The following is a 6,777-nucleotide window of genomic DNA, read 5'->3' on the forward strand; positions in this document are numbered from 1 at the left end:
AAGGAGGTACTTGGCAGGGAAAGGAGCCCCTCTAGTTGTTGTATTGAGCTTTTGCCTGAGTTTCATTTTATTCCTGTCTCAGTAGGAATAAATGTCTTCTTTGGCATAGGGTGATGTGTTCCCTGAGGACTGCGATCTTTTCCAGGAAGACAAATACTTTTCAAATCATATTTGTAGAAATCTGTAGATGTTACACTGGCACAGATTAATGTCCTGGGAAAAGGAAGAACTGGGATTTGCTTTTGATGCCCATCTTCACTGTCAATATAAATAGTACAATAGTCCTGAGAGACTTCTGAAATTTCTGGCAAGTCACAATGGCTGGTGAACCAAAGGGCAACAGAAAAGCATGTGGAAGACACCAACGGGCTTCAACATGGCGTTAGGGATGAAGAGCATGAGAGAGAAGGTTCTAGATCGATCTCTACTTTGAGATTTGGCAACCAAAGTCCACAAAGATTAAAAAACTTGTTTAATGTCACACAGCTACCAAGTAGCAAAGTTGAAATTGGAATTCAGGTCCTCTGATTCTAAATACAAGGCTCATGCTATGTTTCTATTCCCTCTATTTCTATTCTCTGAGATTCCATGGCAGCATACAGAGGTGAGGTAAGAATCAGATCCTGGGACATAAAATTACTTGCACAGGGTTGCTCTGATCGTGGAAAGTCATTTCCTCCCCAGGTCTCAATTTCTTTATTTGTAAAATGAGAGGGTTGGAAAAGAAGATCAATCAAACCATTTAAAAGCACTTATTGAATTCTTGCTAAGTGTCAGGATCAGGGGTTATATCCTGGAGAAACAGGCAAAAATTAAATAGTCTCTGCCTTTAAGCCAGTGGAGGTTATATGTGCATACACAGATATATACAAAGTAGATACAAAGTGATTTGCAGAGATGGTACTTGGAGATGGGGTTATTAAGAAAACTTCATGTAGAATGTGGTACTTGGATTGAACCTTAAAGAAGAGATGGAAATGAGGAATGCGCTATCTGAAATCTCTAAGGTCTTTTTTGGGTCTGAATTCTATGATACCGTATGAAAAGTAAAGAAAATTAGCCAAATGTGAGAATGTGAGGTACTATTGATATCACCTCTGTCATCTATCTGTCAGCTTTTTGTCTGTCTGTCTATCTCTGTCTCACTCACTGGACTTATGTCTGACTGGTGTGGAATTTCCCAGGCTAACAATTACCTCTATTGTTTCATATCTGCCCAACTTAGGGTCTTGGAGAGCTGTTTGAGGGCACTGAGAGTTTACATGACTTTCTAAGGTCACTTAAGCAGTATATGTTAGAGGCAAGATTTGAAACTAGGACTTCTAGACTCCTTATCTACTAAGATAAGCTCCCGCTATAATGATGGCTGTAAATCATCATCAATTCATTCCGTTATTTTTAATATTGATCTTGAGTTCCATGAAACCACAAGGATGGGGGTGGGGGAGAAGGAGGGAGAGATAGAGAGGAAGAGAGAGAAAAAAAAGAAAAAGAAAGAGAGAGAAGGAGAGAGATGGAGAGGGGGAGAAAGAAGAGAGAGAGAAAGAGAGAGAGGTAAGAGAAATGGAAAGGGTGAGAGAGATAAAAAAGGAGAGAGAGAAGGAGAGAGAGAGGAGAGAGGGAGAGAAAAAAAGAGGAGAGAGAAAAGGAGAGAGAAAGAGAGAGGGGAGACAGAGAAAGAGAGAGAGAGGAGAGAAAGAGGGGGAGAAAAATGGAGAGGGAGAGAGAAAAAAGAAGAGAGAGAGGAGAGAGAGAGAAAAGGAGAGAGAGGAGAGGAAACAGAGAGAAAAGAGAGAGAGGAGAAAGAGAAAGGGAGGGAGAGAGAGATGGAGAAGGGGAAACACAGAAAAAATGAGAAAGAGACAAAAATGCGAGAGAGAAAAGGAGAGAGAGAAAGAGAGAGACAGACAGAGAGAAAGAGGAGAGAGAGAGAGAGAGAGGGAGAGAGAGAGAGAGAGAGAGAGAGAGAGAGAGAGAGAGAGAGAGAGAGAGAGAGAGAGAGAGAGAGAGAGAGAGAGAGAGAAAGAGAGAGAGAGGGGAAGAGAGTTGTACTTTTGTACTTTTCCAGAGTTTCCTTTGTGCCTGCTGGATGGTATTGGGCAGTCCATAAAGAGATCTCAGTGACTCCCCCCATCCTTCCACATGCATTTCTTCCCTCCCTGTTGTACTAAGGGCTAAAGGGTGTTACCATCTGCAGCCTTCAGGGACCCAAATGGGAGCTAGTGATGTTTGATTCATGCAGTGCCTCTGACTAAGTAATCAAATGGAGCGAGAGGTGCATGTCTTGGGTTACTAAGATTTATGAAATGTAAAATTCATCAGTGGCCTCTGTTTTCTTTTTCCTCCCCTCTCCTCTGCTCAGTGATAGGTTAAGCTCTCAGGTTAGAGGAAACGGAGAAAGAGCAGGGGGGTGGGGGGGGGGGTTAGGGCAGATTTATCATCTCTCTGGCTTGAATGCAGATGGCTGCACCCACAGCTCTCTCACTGAAGGGGGAGTAAAAAGCCTCCAGGATGGAATCCAGTGGAAGCTGCCAGCGATTACCCAGGGCCCAGCCTCTGTTCAGTCTTGCAGTTCTAGGTGATTGAGGACTACCCTGGAATGACAGCTCCAAAAGGCATTTTCTGGGCTGCTTGCAGAAAGACTGACCTCTCCATCCGATCTCCCCTGTGCCTCCCGGAAGGCCAATGTGTGACTAAAACCAGGGCTTGTCCCACCTCAGGGCCAAAGGTGGGCTTGTGTCCTAGCTTTCCTTAATATCAAGTTTGGGGCAGGCGCATCAATCTTCTGAAACAGTGCTGACATGTTTTTTTTCCAGTGACTGGTTTTGTGAATGCCCATTTACCCTATTTGGAAAAGCAATTTATGGCCACTTCTTTTATGTTAGAAGGAAAAAATGTAGATGACATATGCTGGCTGGAGATCTAGGTGATATCACTGCAATGCAGCCCTAAAGCTCACTTACCTTAGGACTTTGTAGAGTTAGTCAACAAATACTTATCAAGCACTGAACCAGCAGATGTCAAGCCCTATGCTAAACCTTGAGGAGGTAAAGAGGGAGGAACCCAACCCAAGCCAACCTTGGGTCTCTGTGCCTCAAGAAGCTCATATTCCAATGGAAGAGACAGAGCGTAAAAATCTAGGAACATTCACAATATACAAAGCAAAAATGGAGGGCAATCTATGATCAGGCTGATACTCTTCACTGGCAAATGCAGTCCAGCATCCTTAATCCTTAGTCTGGCATTCAAGGGCTCCCAACCTGCTCTTTCTGCCTCCTCTTGTCCCCCTGCCTTTGACTACCTGGATGCCCAACTATTGTGAAACAAGCTGGTAAAACTGATTTCATTTCCTGTTGAAAAGGGATGGCTAATGAACATCTAGAATGTTAAGTGATGGTCAGAAAAAGCCACATGGCATCATGAAGCACAGATCGTCCCCACCCAGTGTATTTCTGTTTTGGATAGGGTTGTGAAACCTGGTGAGTGCTGAGGATGTTATTTACCTGGATAGAGAGTGAGATGCTATGGATATAGATTAGAGGTATGGAAATAGTTTATAATTCTGTAGATGTACGTTAGAGCCTCACACATATGGACTATAACTAGATGTAGATACATATATGGCTATATGGGTGATATATGTATATTAAATATGAATATGTGTATGTGTTATATCTGTGTGAGTATATATATATATATACACACAGCCACTAGGGCAGAGTGCCAAGGTACTCTCATCTCTTTTATCCTACAAACTTGGCTCCTCTTAATTCATCTCATGATCATATGAGCTTTCTTGTTTTCCAGAAGACACTGAAGAATCATATTCAACTTGGAGTCCAATGGAGCCCCCATCTCTTTTCTTAACCATGTCTACTCCATCTTGTTTTTAAAAAATTGAGTTTTGGATCTGAAGTGGCAGCTAAGAAAGCTCATATGAGCATGAGCTACATTAAGAAAAGCCAAGGTGATAGGAATAATGAGAGAACAGTGCCCTGGAACACTGCCCTATTCAGGCCACGTCTTTATAGCTGTGTCCAGAAGTGGGCACCATACTTTAGGAACAAAATCAAGTTAGAGAGTGGTCAAATAGAAAGTCCTTTGTGTAGCATCCAGTGATCTTTAAAACCTTAACTCTTTGTACCTTTCCTAGTTTTCTTACATTTGAGTCTCCCAGGTAGACTCTATAATTCTACTACATTAGCCTTCTTGCAATTCCTTGAGTATAAAATTCTATCTCTTCTCATCTTCTGTTTGTATTGGTTGTTCTCCCTCATGACCAGAATACTCACTCTCCATTTTTTTCTTTCTTAGCTTTTGGCTTTTTTCAAGATCATGGTCCACTTGTATCTTCTGTAGCAGGTCTTTCTTGGTCTTGTCACTGCTAATGGCTTCCTCTATGAGGTTTCTTTACATCTACCTGTCTATGTGTTAATATATATTCACAACTTTCTTTTATAGAACCCCCAAATTTGTCTTTTTCCCTTGGGAACTTCCCTTCCAGGAAGTCCCAGACTGACTTGTGTTAGACTGAACAATAAACGTTAACGTATCCAGTGATCTTAGCTTAGATAAAATGAGTAGATATTATCATATATTAAGTGTATTTTGTCTTAGTTTCTCTCATTGTATCTAGGTCTCTCCCAAATAGTCCAGTCCCTGGCTGGAATACTCCCTCCCTTTTCTCCATTATAAACCAATCAGTTGTCCTTCCCCAGAAGGTATATATAGAATATATATATGAATAAAGTTGCCCTTTATTCCCCAGAAGGTATATAAGACCTCAAGTTCTTCAGCTCATTAGAAAATCCCCTTTTGAGGTGCTTTTCCCCAGAGACATTGTTCCCAGAGTCCCAAAGCTTGATTCTCTATGGTATCTTGTGCATGTGTGAAAGGAAATTCTTGGTTCTCTTTGCCTATTCTGAGTTTACACTTATAAAAAGAGAATCCTTTTTTTTTCTTTTTGTCTAGTTGGAGTGAACACATTGTTTAACAATAACTTAAGTACCCCTACCTAGTACCTCACTAGATTGTGAAGACAGTATTAACTCTCCTTTGTCTGTCTTTTGATTGAATCAACAAAAGCTTGAACTAGGTGGAGGAGTTTGCAAACCACTTAGAGAATTCACACCCTCAGAAACTGAATTAGCCAGGAATCTGTGAACCCTTTTGATGAGAATTAACACCTTCAGAGGTAAGAAGTGGATCACACAAGACACTGGCCCCCTGGGCAGTGCTGGGCATGTTGGAAGCTGTGATTGGCCCCTGTGAAGAGGGGAAGAGACAAGCAACCACTATGAAAGGCCATGAACTTCTGGGACTGGGAGGAGCTTCAAGAAGGAAGTGGGCTTCAAGAAGAAAGCTGGTCTCCAAAGTCATCTCCATCTTGACCTACCTCTTGGAGGGAACTTGGGTGAGTTTAATAGCTGGTTTTCCTTTCCTGTCTTCTGGAGAGAGTTTAATTTCAGCTGAAGGTCAACAAGTCCTGACTGAGTCTAGCACCAGAGCAATATTTAGATAGACAGATTAAATGTCTTCTCTACCTTTCTGTATTTTTCAAGTTTCACTCTTTCTACCTCTTCTGTAAATAAAAAGAACTATTAGAAGTCTTTTTGAATTGGAATCATAATACTTTAAATTGACCACTCCATATTATTTATAATTTTCATATATTTTAGTCAAACCATTAAAATTTAATTCTTATACATCACTCTGCCTAGGGCCAATTAGAGTACTGCCTTCCTTGTTCTGATTAAAGACTTGTTCTTTCTAACTACTATGGTGGTTCTGTATTTTCCAAGGTTGACATTACCTACTTATTACCATACTCCCTCCTGTAAAAGAAAGGTTATTCTTTGAAGTCAGAGACTATTTTGTTTTTTTGCCTTTCTTTGTATCTTTGGAACTTAGCACAATTCCTGATACATAATAGACCTTTGACTGACTGAGTAACCAAATGGTGCCAATTTTTTATTTTTAATCACAAGAATATGTAGAGGGATATTGAATTGTGATGAAATAATGGATTTTCAAAGTGGGTACATTTGAATCTACCTCATTATTCTTTGTAACTTGTAATTTTGTTACTTTCCAGAAACCACTATTTTGCCAGTTATATTCAAGTTATTATTTTTTTTTGGCCCACTTTGTGTATTTATTGTGATCTTTCTTCTCACATATACACCAACCTTTGTCCTAGAAGTGGGGGTTAGGGTGGTGGAAGAGAAAGTTTAGAAATCAACAAGATCTCCTCTAATAAACTGATTTCCTCCTTCCATACTTACCTTTTAATTCTTTATTTGTTTACATGTTGCCTTTTCCCCTTCCTCAAATACCTTGAGGGATATTCTTATTGTATTTTTGACATTTACTTCAGTGCCTAACATAGTGCCCTGCATATAGAAAGAATTTGCGAAGTTCTTATTGAATTGAATTGGCTGATTAAAACCTTCCTTATTTCCCATTATGTAGAAAAAACTGGATTGACTTCCCTATGAGGCACACTTGAGACATAAGTATCTCTTTCTGCTGACATTGAGTAGGGATTTTTTCTTTCTTTCTTTTTTCTTTTTCTGGTCATTAAGCAGCATTTGCTCTCTTTAGCAAATCTCATTTTCACACATCTTAATATCCCTTTATTAGTTTAAGCAAGTGCTGCTTTATTACTCCAAGTTTTATGACATTCCAAAAAGTATTTCTTTTTAATGATCCAGACCTATTAGCTTCTATTGCTTTAAGGGTGCCCCTTTACTCTATATAGGCAGCTATTTTTAGAAG

Source organism: Monodelphis domestica, chromosome 6 (genome assembly GCF_027887165.1).
Source record: "Monodelphis domestica isolate mMonDom1 chromosome 6, mMonDom1.pri, whole genome shotgun sequence".
In the NCBI taxonomy this organism is placed as follows: domain Eukaryota; kingdom Metazoa; phylum Chordata; class Mammalia; order Didelphimorphia; family Didelphidae; genus Monodelphis; species Monodelphis domestica.